At 44.3% G+C, this 20380-nt stretch overlaps 1 protein-coding gene across 2 annotated transcripts in view; it reads right to left on the bottom strand.

Moving 5' to 3' along the window:
• ZNF516 (zinc finger protein 516) overlaps positions 1-20380 on the bottom strand; it is a 128382-nt gene that overhangs the window by 44147 nt on the left and 63855 nt on the right. The window lies entirely within an intron of this gene.

Raw genomic sequence — 20380 nt, 5'->3', positions numbered from 1 at the left:
AAAAGATGAGTCATGGAGAACGTAAACTTTGGGTTTTCTGTCCGTTAGTTTAAAGCAGACACGTTTTTATTTTAACATACATTTATGTTTTGAGTCAAGCTTTAGGTAAATTTTATGACAGCTCAACGTACTGAGAGATAAGGAATTCATTCATTCTCAGCCACTGAGATTACAGAATTCAAGCCAGACTTTCAGTACTTCTCAGTTTCTCCTTTGCTTCTCAGCAAACCAGAGCAAATTTATCTAACACAATGTCCTGGAAAGGGAACATACTGGGCAGTAATTAAAGCAGTTTAGAGGGAAGCAGAAGAGTATGATTTGTTTGCTCAGAGCGCAGCTACCTCCACCCACTCTCACAATGCTTATCTCTCAGAGCTGCTGATAAAGTCGTTGAATCCCTCCAAATCAGTTCACAAATCAATTCCAGGGAGATTTTCATCACAGCAGTAATGCTTACTTCACTGAAACCATTTAACACGTAACTGAACTGAATCAGCTGACAAACTTTCAGTTCCAATTAACATGCAGTTAATGAGCCACTGCCAGGCAAGTGTAAGGAGACTGTGCACCATCTAAAATGCCACCAGTCCAAAGAGATCATCATATCCAGAGGAGTGGTGAGAATGGGAAAGGAGTGAACTGCTCTGTAGCTGCATATCCTCAACTCATAAAAGCGCTTCAGAGAATCAAGTGCTGTTCCTTAGTAGAACGCAGTGCCACTGGCATTCTTTTAAATGGCACAAAGGAAGAAGTATGTCTCCTGGAGTTGGAGTTTCACTTCAAATAAAGTCTATTTAACCTCATCTTCAATTCAAGGGGAAAAAAAAAACAAAAAAAAAAAACACAACACCCTAAAAATCAGAGAATGGCCCGGGTTGGAAGGGACCTCAAGGATCATGAAGCTCCAACACCCCCTGCCACAGGCAGGGCCACCAACCTCCATATCTAATAGTAGACCAGGCTGCCCAGAACCCCATCCAACCTGGCCTTGAACACCTCCAGGGACGGGGCATCCACAACCTCTCTGGGCAGCCTGATCTAGCGCCTCGCCACTCTCATAGTAAAGAACTAAGTAATCAGGTTAAATATAACCCATAAGATTTCCAGTCCTGCAGGGCTGAGCGCTCACTCTGCTAAGATCACTTTCCTTTTAGACTCTCCAAGGGGATAAAGGCAGGAAAAAAAAACCCATAACCCCCCCCCAAACTTGTTTTTCCTGTGTTGCAGGGGCAGGGCTTTGGGAAAGCACATGCCTGGCACTACTGGCTAAGTTTACAGTTTGAAACAAAGATACTGCATGCAGCAGTGAAATCTGACACTGCACATCTGCGTTACTTTCAAAGCACATCTGTCAAAGCCCAAAATATTTGCGCTCTTAAATAAGATTTTAAGGCTTCCCTTTACGATCGCAAGGAGTGGGTCCTTTGATCAGCGCAGTAAATAATGAAGGAAAGCAAAACCAAATCATTCAATCGCGACAGCATTCAGCGGGGGCTGAACCGGCCTCCAGGCTAAGCTCAGCCCAGCACAGAGACATGGGGAGGCGTGGAGCACCCCAAATCTGCTGCCAGGGCTGAGGAGCGTCAGTGACTCCTCCATCCTCACAGCCGTTATCCCATCATTTTGGTCAACTCGGCTGCGATGAAGGAGCACGGCCACAGAGGCCAGCAGCTGTGGGGAGCTCTGCCTATCTCTGGTGCTCCTCTGTGCCTCCTGACTTTGTCCAAACCCACATACTGTGATGTTTCAGCCAAACTGACTGAGGCGGCCTGACGCTGAGGTATAGCAAGGTCTACATCTATGCTCGAGGAGAGGGGAGGATACAGATGGACAGATCACAGATCTGTGAGCCCTAACAGTTGTGTAGAAAGCCTGTGAGATGGCTACGGCCCTTATTGGCCTTCCCAGGTTAGTGCAGCTGACAAGAAAAAGGGTTTTTCCAGGTGGGAAATGTAGCACAGAATATGAAAACGCATGGTGGTGCAGATGAGGTAAATCTGGGCACTCCCACAATGCTGAAGTCAGACAGTGACAGTGCAACGCATGGAAATCACAGAATCATAGAATGGCCTGGGCTGAAAAGGACCACAATGATCATCTAGTTTCAACCCCCCTGCTACGTGCAGGGTCGCCAACCACCAGACCAGGCTGCCCAGAGCCATAAAAGAAAGCTTCTATCACCTCGCAGTAGCATCTCGGTACATTCAGTTCCTCTCACGGCTCGCACAAACAGTACTAAACATACCAGAAATAATTTTAAAGATGAGATGAGGAGCCTCAATAGCAGTATTTGTATTAATTGCTCAAGCAATTAATGACAATTTTAGCTTCTAGCAATAAAATGGCAGAAAAAAAAAATTAAAATCTAAAATCAGCACGAAACAAATACACTGCTACCTCTCTCCCCCGTGATCTGCACACACATAGCCTAAGTCTCTATGGATGCCCTCCCACCTGCCCCAGGGACCCGACAGCCACAGCAGGGCCAGGGCTGCCCCGTCCCCACGGCGTGTTGGGAAGCACGGGCTGGGTGCAGCAGGCAGCAAGAGCTGGGGGAAGAGGGGATACAGGCAGAAGGAAGGGGAGACAGCACGTGGCCCAGTAATAGCATCACAACCTTTTTAGAAAAACAGATGAAATTTATTTCTGCCCGCTCCCAGCCGCTTGCCCCAGCTGAAAAGGGGTACTAACAATCCTTTTAAATCACTGGTATAAAATATTGCTCTAACCAGTGCAGTGCAGGCATTACTGTCACCAGAAACTTTCGAGATTTTATTATGGCCAGGTCAAAGCAAAAAGTCATGAATGGGATGCCTTTTGCACAATCTCCAGGGACTATAACTCATGTTCCCCATTGAAAGACTTCATGGCTAAGCACTCTTCTCACTTTCTTCCCTTCAGTCTCTGTCATCTTCTTATTTTTGTCTTAATTCCTTTGCTTATTACCCAAAACAGCAGTTTATCTCTTGCACTTGAGAGTGACAAAGGTCCTTTTACCACAGCCCTAAAGCATTACAGGTTTTGTGTGCTGCAGACAGCTGCCCAACACTTGCAGCAGAGGAATTCTGCCAAGTGCTTGGAAAGGAGGTGGCTGCTGATGCCATCTCATGCCTTCGGTTTGGGCAGAGCTTCAGGTATTGGTGTTCTTAAATTAGATGTTAAAGCATCTCTTTAGGATTTTTTTTTTTTGGATGTAGCTTAAGGTAAAACAGACCACAGCAGGACAAAGTAGAATAGCTTAAAATGCTATATGGGAAGCACAGGTCCAGAAATACAAGAACACCTGGGGATTCAACCACTTCAGAAACATTTATCTGACTTCTACTCCTTAGCTACCTATCTTACACAGGCAGACAAAAGAGAATCCAATTCCTCCCCACACAACCCCCTTCTCTCCTCTTCCTTCTCACAAGCACCGACTCCACTTATTTCCTCCCAGCTCCGACCTCCTCAGAACCAGAATTCTGAACGGGCTACACAGCTGTTTTAATTCATAAGGCTTCCTATAAAGTAAACCAGGCTACAAGCCGGAGGACAATGAAGCCGTGATTTCTATTCAGAATCTATTCAGAATAGCAGAACTATCTAGAAATTGGCCCCTTTTCTGGCTAGCACTGCAACACAAAGGGTTGAGGGAAAAGAGCAGATGTGATGTGTTTGATTTTCAGTAAACATTTGATAGTGATTTGCACTTTGATATGAATGCTACGACTTGATTTGGAAACTGAAAATAAATTCTGATAAAAGCAAAGGAAAAAAGGTGCAATATTGCAAAGGTCTGTACTAGGTCCTATTTCACTCGATGTTTTCCTTAATGATCCAGAAGAGACTCTAGGCAGCATGCTAACTGAAGTTTCCAGGAAATACCACATTTGGAGGAACAGCAGAAATAATGGGGACAAGGAAGTAACGCACAGGGACTTGGAGAGAATAGAAATGCAGTCCGAAAATAATCGAATGAGATTCATTCTGAAAGAAAGCAGGCTAAGACAAGTGAAGGGAAGCGATCCAAAAAACCCCATGCAGCGGGAGGGCGAAATCTGGGATGGAGCAATGCTGAAAATAACAGATGTTACAGTAGACAACAAACTAAATAGGAGTGTACTAGGTGAGGTTCTTCTGCATAACTTTCACAAACAAAAGCATGCTATAAAACTAAAACTACTCCTCTAAAAAGGACATTTACATAATGGCAGTACCAGCTGCATCGTTAGGCAAGCATTAAACACAATATATACACCGTAGTCACGGGCAGGACGGAAGAGCCTGCATTAAGTACAGTCCATGGCAAGGGGAAGAGGCACAAAGCAGGTATGCAGTACAAAATTGTGGCATTTCATCCCAAGAAAGGAAGGCCCATCAAAAACACACCGCACTCTCAGAATATATGTGCAGACCTGCAAATATGAACAAGTTTGGAGGAGTTTCAAAGAACTGTGACAGGAAAGTAACCAACTATGAAATAAAGATGAAGAGTTAGATGTCCCTAACCTCACCGGTGGAACACAGCAAGGTGACAGGCCAGCGCCTGCAGGCTCTTGAGGAGCACCAGGTTCCCAAAGAGAATTATGTCATCCTGAGCACTGGAGTGTATCACAACAATAAGATATAATTGCAAATAGGAAAACTTCCAATGACTAGAAAAATAACCTCCCCGTTGTGTGTATTTGTAGAGTAAATGTCAAGGGAAGAGTTGGAACACCACACGGAATGTGAAACTTAGATGAAACACTGCTTATGTAGGACAAAAATCAATCATTTTCATAGGGAGACAGAAAGCACAACTTAGTTCTTCCCTTTGCTCTACTCACACAGCAAACCAAATCCCCTCCTAAGCTAATATCCACACAGTAGGGCTGCGTTGTGCACACACGCCAAAAACAGCCTTTTCAAACTACATCCCTACAGGGCTAGCCAAGAGAAGGACCCCAGGGGAATTCACCCAGGAGCCCTGCTCCTGCTTAGCAGCGTGCTGATCCTCTGGGAACAGCTCACGCTGTTCGAAGAGACCCATTACCTGTTTTGTTAAGTGTGATTTGCTTCCCAGTGACAATGCCCTGTCCCAAGGTTCTTATCCCCTACACTACCTGTTTTCTGCCCCAGCTGCATTACACAGCACAACCTCAACATGGTGCTAAAGCGGATGCGAAGTGAGAGACAACTCCAGTACACACTCTTAGGTTTCCTTACAGCACAAGGTTGCTCGCTGCACTGAGATACCAGGAAGAAAAAGTTACCTTGTTTTGCTACAGCCAGAGTCTCATCTGAAGAGCTCACCTTGCTCTATATGTTGTTGGATATTTTTAGATGCAGCTGCAACAGCTTCTCAATAATTCACAAAAACAGATGAACACGATTAGACTGGAATAGTCAATACTGCATGACAGGGCATGCTAGCAGATAAGAGGGTAATACCAAAGGATAAAAAGCACACGACCAACTAATAACCCTGCTTCCTCTTGAACTAATTTTAGAACAAGGGTGTTTTTGGCTGAAGTTAGAGGTTTTTAACAGAGCAAACCGAATACACCTCTTGAGATTGAGATGCTGCCCAACACAGAGGGTTTATCGGTCTCCTAATTCTCCCCGCCCCACAATGACTTCACTGCAGCTATGCTGGAGGGAAAGCCAGAGGTCAGCCGTGCATAGAAACAAGTCCAAGATGCTTCAAGACATCCTGCTTTTTTCCCTGTCATCTGGTCACGAACAAGAAGTTTCTGTTTTATACCACAGTGCTTTTCCTTATTGTTATCATCAGCTTTTTTTTTTTTTCCTTGACTACACATTGGGGTCTTAGCTTTTCCCTTCTTAGCTATTTGCTGTGTATTCGTAACAGCGCTATATTGTCATCCTTAGCAAATGACTCCAGAGGCAATGGGAATGCTTGAATTCTCTTGACACCGACACACCATTCTTAGCAGACCGATCGGACTAGCTGCCCTTTGGTTTAGCTTTGTTCATGATCTCCATTCTCCTTTTATAAACCTTAGAGTTCCTAAAATGATTCCCAATTACTTTTTTTAATCTCACGTCTTTCAAGACAAGGATGTACGATGGGCATTGTCACATTTCTACCAAACTGGGAGTGGATGTGGAAGACAAAAAAGCACCATCTCACAAGAACAGGGAAGAACTGGAGTTTTGTATCGCTGGTTTTAGGGAGTGGGCCTAGGGAAGGGAAATTATTATCTGAGCAAGGCAAATTTTAAGTATTTTAGGAACCTTACAGCAGCAAAATTGCATTTCTTTCCACTCTTTTTTTTCCCTCAGACAGCACTATTATGGTTCCTATGATGATTAGATGACTAATGCCTGGATCCCTACACGTCAACATTTACAGTAACGATATTGTTCTTTAGTTATTTTTCTTGCACCTTTGTTTCAGGCCTCCCTCTTTCTTTCTGTTCCTGAAACAACAAGTTATGGCTTTCTACCAAGGGCCCATTTGTTTTATTCTATCAATTCTACACTCTGCATCTTCTAACTTCGCACACAAGTTACCGTTTCTCCTTACTGTTCAACACCTACATTCTCATGCTGCCCTGGTTCATCAGAAATCACATCCCCAGCGTGCAAACAGCCAACCGTCCCATCATATCGCTCACTTCCTCACGGCACAACTGCAGACAGTCCATGAGATGAATGAGAAAAATGACAGCCCAGTCCAGCGCTCCCAACAGCCCGATTCTCCATCTGACTAATCTCTCCTACATTGTCTGGGAGGACACCTGCTGCTTGTGGAAACAAAACCCACTGAGCTCTTACAATCTGGGCAGCAGAAAACATGAATAGGGAACCATCAGTCTGATTCAATAAAGTTTGTTCAGTGCTGGACTGCACGTGTTGTGGGTTGTTGTTTCGGGTTTTTTTTTATTATTATTATTTCAGATTATTATTATCAGAGCCATTGGCTGCAGTAGTTTTGCATTTTGGAAAGAATGCGAAAGGTCACTGAGCTGATCAGAAAAAAAAATATGAAAATTTTAGTTGATTAAATTTGAAACTTAACCTTTTAATGTGAGTGAAATCTGAGTCTGAGAACAGTTACGGTAAAGCACACAAAGGACCTCTTCTACAAGGTATTCCCTTGCTCAGTAAAATTACAAATTCCTTTGCACAGCAGAAATGCTTTAGAGTTATGTCACACTTCAAGGATCTTTTTCCTTTCTTCCTTCCTTTCTTTCTTCCTTTCTTCCTTTCTTTCTTTCCTTCTTTCTTTCCTTCTTTCTTTCCTTCTTTCTTTCCTTCTTTCTTTCTTTCTTTCTTTCTTTCTTTCTTTTCTTTCTTTCTTTCTTTCTTCCTTTCTTTCCTTTCTTTCTTTTAAAGGGGCCTGAACCCACCCTCCACCCACACAGCCCCAGCTGCAAATGCCTGCAGGTTTACTGGAATTTCAAGCACTATCATCTGAGAATATGTACTAACAAAGTAACAGAGGAATTAAGAGGGGAAGGGCATCACGTCCAAAGTCTGGCTGAAGCTCGTGTTGATAAAAAAAACTCCAGCATGAAAGTTCACAGTGAACTTTTTCTTTCTAGCTACTTGTATTTTTCCTCAAAGAATATTTGGCTTTGTTGTCTAGGGTACTGATGCTACACACCTTTCAAAGGCCAACTGACTGCAAGTGCAGCCCCATGTGCAAATGACTCCACTCTGCCTATCACCCTCAGCTTCACAGAGGTGCTGGCAAGCTCATGCTGATGCCTAAATTCAAGCTCTCTTCTGGGACGTGTCTCCCAGGTATCAGCCTGAGCAGATTCAACACAGACTTTGTTGTTGTTGTTATCTCAGAGTGAGGGAGAGAAGCACCTGCAGTAGAACACAGAACAAAGTACAAGTGCACATGCGAGCAAAACGGCAGCTGCTGGCAGCGTGCCACTGACAAACACCACATTTTCAGTGTTTATAGTGTCACTGAACACCTCCTCACTGAGATTTCGGTAAGTCATTAGATACATGGTACAGAGGAATTTTGGACGATGGCAGAGCTAGTGCTCACTCACTAACCCTTTTGCCTCAGCATTCCTCACAAGGAATGCCACATCTTGCTCGCATCCTCAGCAGAGACCCGAGACAGCTGTCACTGACCATCCTCGGCCATCGCCAGTGTCAGAGGCACAGCAGGGAGGCTGGCACCATGCTGCTGGTGCCACCAGCAAGCCCCCAAGCAGGGGACCGGCCTGCCCAGCCGTGTCTCAGCCACAGACAAGAGCATCAGGCTTGCACTGTCTCCTCAATCACCCGTCAGGCAAAGGAAAGTGAACTGTCAACCTTACACGAAGCTTCCACACCTCTGTCACCATGCCAAAAACTGCCTTTTCCTCCTAAAAGAAACTTAATGCACAAGCACAGGAAAACAGAGAGTCATAGAATGGCTTAGGTTGGAAGGGACCTCGAACATCATCTAGCTCATCAGGCAACCCAGGCAAAGCAGTGACAGCACCACACGGGTTTGAGAAGTACAGGTACCTTCACAGTCCTTTCACCTTCTGGATGCTGAGAGAATGGCAAGCACTCACCTACAAATTTGGGGGAGTAGAGAGAAAGAAAGATCACTGTCTACACAGGACCAGTGCAGAACGCTTGTAGGCACACCTTGCCAAAACGAAAACTGTACAATTTGGCATTGCCTTAATATTGCTGATCATAAAGTATTTAAAGAAAATTATGGGATATAAAACCCTTGGAATGCTTTGCAAAATTAGGAAGTGATTAGGCCAGATGATACCAATTTGACTGTAACACAGCTTTGTCATAATTCCAGACTTAACAGCAATGCTGCATTAATTGGTCCAAAACTTAAGCGCAGTACTTCCAGTGCACCGCTCGGCATTTCGCTGTGTGTGGTCCTGCTTGTTAACTGCAGCACAGGTAGAAGGGGGGAAAAGGAAAGACCATTAACTCAGCAGGACACATAATTAAATTTGAGAGGGTTAGATTTGGGTGGTGCTTTTTCACTGTTATTATTTAAGGCACAGAAAGAGAAATACAAATGGTTTTGATGCAACGGAACTACTAGAAGAGGTGGTGGAAAACCGTGACTCAAATTTATGATTATATTTTCTTTTTTAAGCCAGTGGCAGCCTTCCTTGCCTGGACAGCCACCCCAAACACAGAACGATACAGCTGTAAATCTTCCTGGAGATTTTCCCTTTCATTCCTACAGTCAGACATGCCACAGTGTCTGCTCCGCACTGTCTTCTTGACCACCACCTGTTCTTCTTATTTCAAGTGTAGTAAGGAAAAAGGCTTTCCAGGCCAGGACTGTGGGCTGGCAGCTACAACACACAGCTTAACATTCCTCGGCCAATATTTCATTTCTCCTATCATTTGTTGAGCATGGGCAGCTTTTTGCCATACATCATAAAACCCATTACTAGAGCCGCTCAGTCTAAAAACAGAGGGTACAGCTGTGCTGCAGGCCAGCCTTCTGCCGAAATACCTCAGCTACAGCCAATGAACACAATGTGATAACAGAGGTAGCACAGCTACAGAAATACGGAGGTCTGCACGATCTGACTTACCTTGTTTCTCCTACCAAAGGCCATGCCACCAAGGCTGGTTGCTATGCTCACAGCCTTAAAGTCAGCCAAAGATCTCTACTCTGCGCGTCAGTCTTGTCAAAGGCAGTGGCATATCACTGAAAGGTGAACTTAGATTATAATTGTGGAAGTATTACAGGTATTCAAAGGTGCTCTAGTTGTATAGTATATGGGTAGAAAATCTATTTTTTTTTTTAGACTATCAGAGGGAAAAGGACTTCGGAAGGAAAATGGAAGAAAATAGGGCTGGAATAAGAAGGAAGTCCAAAACCCGAGATGCTGCCTGGACAGAATGACACTGGGGGAAACAAGGGGGTCAGTGAGGGGTAAGGCAGCAGGATCTCAACTACCCCAGTTACATGGGATGCAAGCACCAAGCTGACATAAAGCCTAGGCCTGATGTGCAGCAGCTCTCGTAGACCTGGTATCTCACATCTCCGTGCCACAGCACGAAGGATGTGGCAGGACAGATGAACATTGGATGAAGTTTCCTCAAGTGAGGCTTGGTGGCAGGCAGGCTCCGAACTACTGATGGACCAGAAGTTGATTTGAATAGCCCTGCTCTGGATGGACTGAAGGTGAACTGTAAGGGAACCACGGTTACCACAGAGGATGGGGCCACAGCCACAATGGCAGTGATAGCCACACTGCTGAGGCCACCAGTGATGTGCTGACTTCAGTGATGGCAACGGCCTTCACTGGGTGCTGGCTTCAAATGACCAAATGTGCTGTACGTGTGCTGCAAAACCTGCTGATTTCAGTGAAAGGCCTCAAGAAAAAAGGCTGAAGGCCCTGCCTGCCAGTCCTTCCACTGAGCCTCCAGCACACCAATGGTGGCATTTGCTCCAGCTGACCTTGTACGGCAGTGATATTCACAGGTTAGTTAATTGCTAGGTAAGTAACATTTCCTTTCCCTTTCCATCCAGCATCCTCCCCTGCTCTTTTGTGTAGAAACAGAGGAAATGGTCACAATAACTATGGGAGGCATTTCCAACAAAGTAAATGGCCTTTCAGACTGGGCTTGAAACAACTCTGTGACAGCCTTGCGGAGATCACTAAAGACATCAGTCATTTACTGGCAACTTCCACAATCCCCCTGAAGAGCTAATAGACAAAGAATCCCGCAACCCACCGCCAGGAACAAGAGAACAGAAAAGGCAGTTGTTTGGGGTTGTTTTGTGCTCTTAAAGGGATTTCGGGGTCTTAATTTTTTTTCTTCCTCTGGTGCTTTTTCTCTTATACTGAGAGGTAAATTTTAGAGCTCACCAGAGCACCGAAGTTCTTGCCTAACTTAAATTCTTGCTCTTAAAAGCCTTTGTAATCTGCAAAATGAGCAGTAAGCCGTAATTTTTTAAGGAGTAATTTAGAAGAGGTAGGAAATGTGAGCATTTATTCATGGCCACCACGCAGGCTTCCCTTTTTAAAAAAGAGGAAGCCGTCTGTTTGGAAAGGAAGTCAGACGAGAATCATCCCACGGTGCATAATGTAGATCAGAAAGGTCAGGAGGCAGGGGGATGTCTCAAAGATGCATTGGAAAGAAAAAAAAAAAAAGGAGAACTGGCTGTAAATGTGTTTTATTGAACCTTTCAAATAATAGAAACGTTTTTATGCTAAAGGAAGAAGGGGAGAGGAATCAAATCCATTAGAAAAAGGAGAAGCAGTAACAGCGCAGCGCACTGAAAACAGTTTTCATAGACAATGAACTAGTAATTCTGCACCCGTGAGTCATGATTACTTATAAGACGCACTCGTTTTAATAGAAGATCACGTTAAAATGCTGAGACGCTAACAACTGAGATCAACTATTGCACATAGCACACAGGAAGCTTCCCAACTTTTCCAATTAGTACCACGGCTTCAGCTTCAAACGCAGAAGCAAAAGAAATGCTGAAAAACACTGCCACGGGCTGGCTTAATTTGGAATTTCTCCTTTTCCAAAGGATTAAGACGCACACGCACACAACCAGAAGGGCTGGAAAGTACTTCAGATTTCTGTCCTTTCCCTAGTCCTTGTCGTTATATACACTGCAAAAGAGCAGGAAAATGTGTTTAAAGGCAACTTGTAATCTTGCTTCAGTAGCAAAGAGCATCTATATTCACACTGACAGCAGACTGCAACCACCATTTCAGGTGAGAGGCCTCGTTAACTTCACCTCTGCCTTTTGCCTCCATATTGTGAGCAAGCCCACAGAAAGCTACACGAAAAATCCCTGCGCCTGCCAGAGGATTATCAAGAGACTTTAAAATTCAGATGACCGGCTACTGAAATGAGGTGCCCTTAAACAGAAAGACACCTGCCATCTCAGTTCAAAACTCTTACCCCTCAGTCTTGAGAAACCGGTGGGATGTAGGAACATCCCACTGAGAACAAGGAAAAAGCTGTGACATTTCTTAGGCAAGGGCCAGGGTCTGGCATATCCTTGCGGTAGCAGTACTGACACCACTCCTCCCCAGGAGCTTCAGTGTTAATTATTCCCCAGCGTTCAGCTCTTGCAGGGAACTGATATTTGGAACCTTGGGGAGGCCATCTGCTCTCCCAGCAACACGCAGCGGCTCTGCTCACGGAACTCCAGTAGGGTTTAAACAGCATGTTGGGGGAGGGATGGGGGGAACGGAGGTCATCAAACCACCTCCCAGCCCCACCGCCCGAGGGTGTATCAGCTGTGGGCTCTGCATGCAGAGAGAAAAAAAAAGAGGGTCAAGTTATCAAAAAAAAAGAACTCTTCAGATTACCTGCATCACTTACCTGCTATTTATTCATATCCTCCTGTTAGAACATGATGGACACGGGTCAGTGAGAACGGTGGTGATGGTAGGACTAGATGGTCTTTTCCACCCTTAATGATTCTATGGCTCTATGAACAAACCAGGCACTCCCCACCCCAGCCACATTTCTCCTTGGAACCGCCTTCAGTCGACAGAATAAAAATTCACCTGAAGGGGACTGGATTTAACAAATGTGGCACAGACAATGCATTAACCTGAATTATATATATTTTTTTCTCTTTAGCCATAAGAAAAAAACAGCTTCCACAGTGCCCTCAAGTAGCCACGAGAGAGAGGTGACACAGTTAATGGAGCAGCAATTAAGACACATGCAATGAAGTCACTACAGCGCTCGTGGACTGCACTGTGGTGAAGTTAAAACGCTGTGCTAAGAATTTATTGCTCTCTGCAATACTTCACCCCTTACAATCACCCTACAGTAGTTCCTGCATCCCAAAGAGCACAGTTAGAGAAACCTTTTATATTCAAACAACATACAAAAAGAGAAAGATTCAGAGTTTTCCTTGTTATTAAAGGTGCTGATACTTCTGCCTGACAGAGTCACCTCCTGTACGCACACCTCAGCAGCAAGCGGGCACCAGGCAGCTGTCGAAGCGCAAGGCAGAAGGAGGCGGCGGCGGCCATGGCCGCACCCGCGCTACCGCCAGGTGGCGCTGCCGCCCAGCGGATGAGCCCCGCCGCCTCAGAGCGACCAGACCCGGGGACGGATATTAGGAGAAATTCCTTCTCATAAAGAGCGGTGAGGCAGTGGCACAGGGCTGCCCAGGGAGGTGGTGGGGTCACCGTCCCTGCAGGCGTCTGAGAACCCGAGTGGATGTGGCACTGAGGGACGTGGGCAGTGAGCATGGTGGGGGTGGGCTGGTGGCTGGACTAGATGGCCTTAGTGGCCTTTTCCAAGCCCAGTGATCCCATGGTTCTATGTCTCCATACTCCAGCCAAGCAGAAGGCGCTTCCTGTGCACACCTGCAAGATGGCGTTCTAACATTCTAACACATGCTACGAGGATGAGCAACTCACGCTTGGGTGAACGGTTTGTGACCGCAAACACAAAGAAAATAAGGCCTTCTTGTGGCTTGCAGCCGTGTCTGGTACAGTGATAAGGGGTGTAATTGGAGAAAGGGTTAAAACAAAGACAGAAAGTACAGAAACTTGATGATCTGTCCTACATACTATGCTACATAACACTCTCTTGAAATAAATAGTCCCCAGCAGGCTAATATAGGTTACTTACTAGGAAATGCCATGTTCACATAGGGTAGAAAAGCATCCTCCGTGTTAGGGACAAAAGAAAAACGCCCTCAGATACAGAGGTTTTGACTTTAGTTCAGCGCTCCTGGTATGCAGAAAGATCGCAGTCAAAACAGGCCACGGTTTGCGCAGTCAGCAGTAGAATGAGGTAATGCCAATCTGTATCTTTCTTTTCATACAGTCATTCTTGAGGTACAGCAATCAGCCCACATGGATCTCTCTGCATGGAAGTATCGCTTAAACTTCTCCAGCAGACACTCAGGGAAATACAAAAGCACGGGAGAAGAAAATATGAAGACCTCACAACTTTTGCCTGCAGAGCGCCAACTGACAGAGCGTTCTAACACATTGAGAAAGTACTGTAACAGACTTGTAATCAACTAGCAGGAAAGTAAAGCAGTGAGCAGTGATGCGTACAAGAAGACATGTATACGAAGATGGTAGCCAACATCTGCAACTAGGTCAGTTTTGAACTATTCTGGAGTGATGGCTGGCCTTGAATGCCTCCAGGGATGGGGCATCCACAGCCTCCTTGGGCAACCTGTTCCAGTGTGTCATCACCCTCTGTGTGAATAATTTCCTCCTAACATCTAACCCAAACCTCCCCTGTCTCAGTTTAAAACCATTCACCAAGCACTTGGTGTTTGACTGGCATCTGTTTTCCACTTCAGGGCCCTTCCCTAATTCTACAGTTTTCCTCCTGAGTCTTCAGGAACCGAGAGCAATAGTAGCAAAGCCAAAATAAGTGGTTTAAGGATATTTTATGAAAATATAAGAACAGAAGGTACTTATTGTATAATAACAGTAATGGAGAGCTTACCAGGGACTTTCCAAGGCCATCTTAATTATTTATTTTTGTTCATGAAATACTGACAGACTGGCTTTCCCAGCTCTACGTCTACAGTTCCCCGTCTCCTCCCTCTCTCTCTCTTTTTTTTTAAGAGCCTTTAAAGTTTTCTTTTGTCCACAATTAAGAAATTCCACACTGTGAGGTATCTCTTTCCACCCTGTTTGGTGTTTGCAAGCAGGTTTCCCATGAGAAAAGAATCCTTAGCACAACTTCTATATGCTGCTTCTAATCCTTTTCTCCTTTTCCTTTCCTGTTTGAATCTTCCTCTATCTATCTTTTGGTATTATCCAGGCAGCAGAAAAGCTTGTTACAGCTTGTTTTGCCTTAGTCAAAACCATAAAGGTGACTTTCAGAGCTCTTTCTCCTACACCCTCACACCATCTTGAGAATATATTCTTCCTGTTACACACCTATAATCTCTGCAAATTTGCTGTGCTCCGTTCTCTGTTCCGCAAGAAAAAAAAAAACCACCGAAGATGGGCAGTTGTGCAGTTAAAGGCATCCTGAGACATTCCAAGTTACAGTTTTCAGTTTTACTGCATGCTTTAGTGCCATGCTGACCACGAAAAAGTTTCTCAATCACTCTGAGATGGAAGTCATCTATCCTCTAGAACAGGAGTACTATTACTCAGAGGTACGAGCATGTCTTAGCTCTAGCTAAGTTACATTTGTCCTCTGTCTGACTAAGCTCTCTGTGTAAAAGTCTCTACCATAAATTCCAGTTGTGGTTCCCTGCCTTGTTCCTACCTTGGTCAGGACAAGAATCTCAAATTGGTCCACTGCCCATTTTTGAAGATGGAATGCAGTGAGAACAGCCATACACTCAGCAAATCCAGTCTTCGTTTACTGCAACCGGATATTCAGATCAATCTGGTTATTCCTTCTTTTCACACAAGTTATCTAGCTGCAGTGAAGCTCTAGATAAATAAATACAATGAAATAACCCCTTTCATTATGAAAAAATGCCATTTTTTGCCATAAATTTGCAATAAACAAATAGCACTTTGCATGCTTGTTGCCTTTCTCCTTCTCTCAACATCTCTCAACAACACTTTCCTTTTTCTTTCCCTAGCTTCTTTATACGTTCAATGGTTAATATTTGTACTTACATAAAGTAGGAAAGCTTCCTTTAGGCAACAATTCCTGCCTAAAAAATTCAGCCCCCTTCTACCTAAATGTAAAATTCAGATTTAAATTGAGCTACCAGGAAATTTATACAGCTGAATTGTACTGGCATTTGCACTGTGCTACGTATTTTCTTGCTGCTTAGTGCTGAACTTCAAAGAGAGGTAAAGTTTTACCCTGGAAATCTCAGCAGAAACAATTGAAAGCGCTTAAGACTACAGAGTACTTTTGACATCACTCCTTTCTTTATGCATACCCCATTTCAGTTTGAAATCGATGCCCTGCTATATTGGTTGCAAACGTAAGCTGTAGCGTTAAGAATATATAACATTTTTTTTAATAGAAATTGTTTCTATGTAAAGTAATTATCCAGGTTACTATCTGAGTCATCTTGTTACTAGGCTGGGGGGAAAAAAAAAAAACCAACAAAGCAATGCTTTGTGTAACAACATTACTGAATCACAAGAAATTATTTTCTATGGAAAGCAGTGATCTAAACACTGTAAGATCAAACTACTACAAGTAATATTTCAAAATACACATATTTGATGCTTAGACTGATTTTCAGTGGCGTCCATGAAATTGCTCACTTCAGAAATTAAGAGAAACCTCGTGTATCAGCATAAATTCAGTTAAACTTGCTTCAAAATTATAGGCTGACAGGTTTAATAATGCAAGAGGGGTTGTGAAGGGTGTCTCTGTTCTTCTGCCAGTCTTCTCGACCCTTGCTGACTTTGTTTTCTGCAGTCTCTCTCTCTCTCTCTCTCTTTAAATCAGGAGGTTTTCCATTCCCCCAATCCCAGACCCGTGCTAGCAACAGCTCATTAGTGCATTTTGTGGAGGGTGGGTGTGCCAACCTGCCTCTTTACCATGCTCCTTCCTGCATCTAAGAGGATATAAGAAATCCCTTATTTGGTGCAGCCTGCCCTCTAAGACATGAAGGCTGGGGGGGTGATAATGGGTCAATACAGTCTAAAGATAGATCAGCCTGCCCTAACAACTTAATAGCTTGTTACAGGGAGCTGCGGCATTAATAAGACAAAGAACAAGAACCCAACTCCTGTGAGGTGTTGCTCCCAATTGCTGGGAGTGGCACTCTCTAGCTTGGCCAAAAAAAAAAAAAAAAAGAAAAGATAATTTATGGTTATCATCTTACTATTCAGTTCTAAGCCAATCTCAGAACTGATGACAATATCAGCATAGCCTAGCTGCAAAACTCATGTTTAGCACTTGATGCTTGTCACAGATGGGAAGGACAGATCACTTTTGCCTACTCAGCTGCTGAGCTGGTACCTGAACAGACTCACCAGCAGTTTTCCAGAAATGGATGCCAGCTCCACCACATCTCCTCCTCATTGGTTTAAAAGGAAAACAGAAAAGCTGTTGGATTGGCAGCTCTTCCCCTTTCCCTTGCTGAACTCCAGCAGTGGATCACCTGCTTGGCAGACAGTCTTCACCCAGCCTTAACCTATGTACCTATCAAGCCCTGCCAAAGAAGAGCCCTGACTACAGCCTTAGGATACATGGTTTGGAAGAATGCAAAAGCTCGACCTGCTTAATTAGTTAATTCCTCAGAAGGAGTTCATTCCAGGGAACATCTGTTCTACCAGGGAACTTGAAGTACTGTTAGAGGAGGCAAAATGGTGCCAAGTCCACAGTATCCATAGGATTGACGTTTTTAAATAAAACTTGCAAGACAGTTACAAAGAAGGCCTTTGTCTTAAAACCATCTTGTTAAAACCCAGTGACACGATAAGATCCCGGAGAAGGCACACCTCTCCTGCCACGGGCTGCTAAATTGGAACCCTTGATACACCTCATTTTCAGATCTGCAGAATTGTATCTTGCAGGGAAAAAAAGTGATAAAGGACAGGCTTTTTTTGTTTTTTGTTTTTCCTTAAGAATATTACTTCCAGACCCAGTGCAGGGCCTGTATTCCGACCCCTTTCCATATTAAAAAATGCAATAATTTGGACCTGCTAAGAAGTAACTGAAATTGCTGTGATTCTTCCCGTGCGAGCAAAATAAGTCAGAAGAGAAATGTCTGAGCCACTGCCCCAAGTGCACCGATGGTACTTTGACTGCTGAGCAGTGAAGCATCCCTGAAGCACCGCACTGTACCTTGGATTAGAAGTTATAATTCAGAAATCTCCCAGTGACCCCATTATCAGCACAGCATAGAGAAAGCAGGCTTGAACTCGGTATATGATGGCAATGACTATTCAGGGAGCTTTAATCGGGAGGAATTTAACTGAACAAACAGCCACGGCTCCCAGGGAAGGGCTGAGCACTTTCAAAAATTGAAAGTAGTTGACCGTATGCTTTAGAACAATAAGATAAAATTATTACACTAAAGCCCTTTAATTAATGCATGCAACAGAAGCTGTGATTCTTAAAGCCTAATCTCCCTGTCATTTCAGTTTTTAAGAAATAGTAAGAAGCACCCATCTGCTCAAGCTGCCACAGGAGGCCCAAAGTTCTGTTCTCACACCAGTTTCGTGCCGGATGTCTCAGTAGACGTACTGCTTATTTACATCAGCCAAAATGGAGGAGTAAAGCTGCTGATCCCGTAAGTTTGCCCTCCTGCAAAAAAATAGCTAAAATGCCTTTTGTTGTTACACGCACCACTTCTACCCCTAAGAGCTGGGGTGCTCTCCCCCCCTCCCTCCCCAGAAGAAAACCCGCAGGGCATTTTGAAAATCCTGGCAGATGTTTAATTACAGAGGCACTTGCAGGCATTATTTTGATAAGGTCAGACACAGAATGACTGGAGCTGACGACCAAATGGTTTCAGTGCCTGCTGTACCAGCAAAGCAAAAACTTTTGCTAATCCACATTTTGCTAAATTCAAACACCTAATAATTCACATACGAGCAAAAAACTGCTTGTAGCGCAACACTTCTGAATAAGCATTTAATAGCAGGACTCTGTAATGCCATTTCATGTTACTAGGGGCGTATTATGAAATACACCAAACAGCAGTCAGCACTGTGTTATGAAATATCAAACCAGACTCTTAGTCTCAACATCTAAGAACAAAGTACCTTTTGTAATGCAGTTTTTCTTTTTCCCTGTGCTTATTAATTCATGAAGTTCATTCATTTAAATAGGCCCTTTAGTCACTGATGTAAATGAACAGGGTTCCACAGTACATCCGTGGGTTTGTGGCTGGAACAGAATAGAGATGGCACTGCCTTCTCCACTGTTATTTCCAGTTGTTTCTTTACATTTCTCATCAATTCAGTGCGAGTTCTCACACCAGGTTCCTATTAAAAAAAAAACCTGCTTTATTCATTAGGCTAGAAAATCCTATTTTGACTTACTGAACATAAAATCAAATAAATAACTAACAAAGCATGCAAACGAACAAAATATAGACACCTGGACCGGTGACTAAAATTTCTTGGATTCGACTTTGAATGGGGCAAGACCTGCCCTTCTTTGCTGAGTCAAACACAGTAGCAATTAGCCTTTGTACATTATCCACCTTCACAGCTGAGAGCCAGACACAGGCACTTCTCAGTGTTTCTGCATTGTGTACCGAGCATGCACAAACATGAAATATTTTACTAACAGATTTAATCACATTTGAAGCACATTGTTCTGACAGCGCCTGGGCCTCCGTCATCACTCTCCTAACTATCAATGATTCTGGTTAATTTTACAATCACAAGAGGTACAAAGCTCCATCTGGTCAGTCTACATATCACTGCAGAGCTGGAATCACACTGATCAACAAAGTATGTTAGCCAGGAAGGCTCTGTTAAGGTGGAGCAGTGAGTGGAGAACAGCCGGGCTTGAATTTACCCTGAAGATTCATCACGACTGCAGCAGTGCAGAGCACGAGGACTGAGGCTCACTGTGCTATGGAGCTCCCTGGGCAGGGAAGGCAGCCGGAGCAGGACTCGGGTGTGCCAGCTGAACTGCTTGGCAGCACGGTGGGCTTAGCTTCCTGCACGTCTGCAGTGCGCACGGCAAAGCCCTGCTGCATATTTTTCCTTGGAATGAAAGCAGAAGCTGAGGGAAGAGATTTCCTGGTTTAATGCCTATGACTAAAGCAACCCTGTAAGTTCATGAGGCAGGGTTTCCAAATGCTTTTTGTTCCCTGCTTGTTCAAACGCCAAGCACAACAGCACCCTCGCCCACGACAGAGAAGCAGCATAGCTGTTACTACCAAACGAGCCATCACCATCCCCGTCATCCATCCCTCACAGAGAAGCCCTGCCTCTTGGGCTGGCTGGGGAGACCAGCCATTGCTTTAATGTGCGGGACCTCAAGCCAAGAGTCCCAAGGCCACGTCTGTGCCAGGAGCCAAAAATCAGACACCCACAGGACTGTTGGTAGGGATACAGCTATCCTGTCAAGTCTGTCACTTGTGATGTTACAGCCAAAACCTCCTTCTTTTGCATAAGACCAAGTTAAAATGCCACTTGACTGAGAGCTGCCTCTGTACTAAGGGGTCCTTTACACTAGATCTACACCGGCCATGGGGTGACATCCCTATAAAACCTAACAGAGATGATGCTGCTGGTAAAGCCTGCCGTGAAGGCTGCCACTAAGCCTCCTGTGAGAGTTGTTTCCTGCTTATCTTGCTGTGGGCTACTTTGGGCTGTTTCCATGGGTTGGCAACTTACCCCACCCACTTCTGTCTCCCAGTACAGGCTCCAGTGTTGATTTCTCCCAAGTCTGTCTGAATTTTACTCATCTTCTAAACATGCCCTTTGCATGAACTCCTGGTAAACAGCATAATCAAATGCAGAAATAAGTCTCTCTCAAACAAACTAGCAAACACCCGAGTTACTTGCTTATAAGCACCATAAGCAAAACAAAT

This window comes from Gallus gallus, chromosome 2, assembly GCF_016699485.2.
Source record: "Gallus gallus isolate bGalGal1 chromosome 2, bGalGal1.mat.broiler.GRCg7b, whole genome shotgun sequence".
Classification (NCBI taxonomy): Eukaryota; Metazoa; Chordata; class Aves; order Galliformes; family Phasianidae; genus Gallus; species Gallus gallus.
This window is presented reverse-complemented; position numbering and strand designations above follow the sequence as displayed.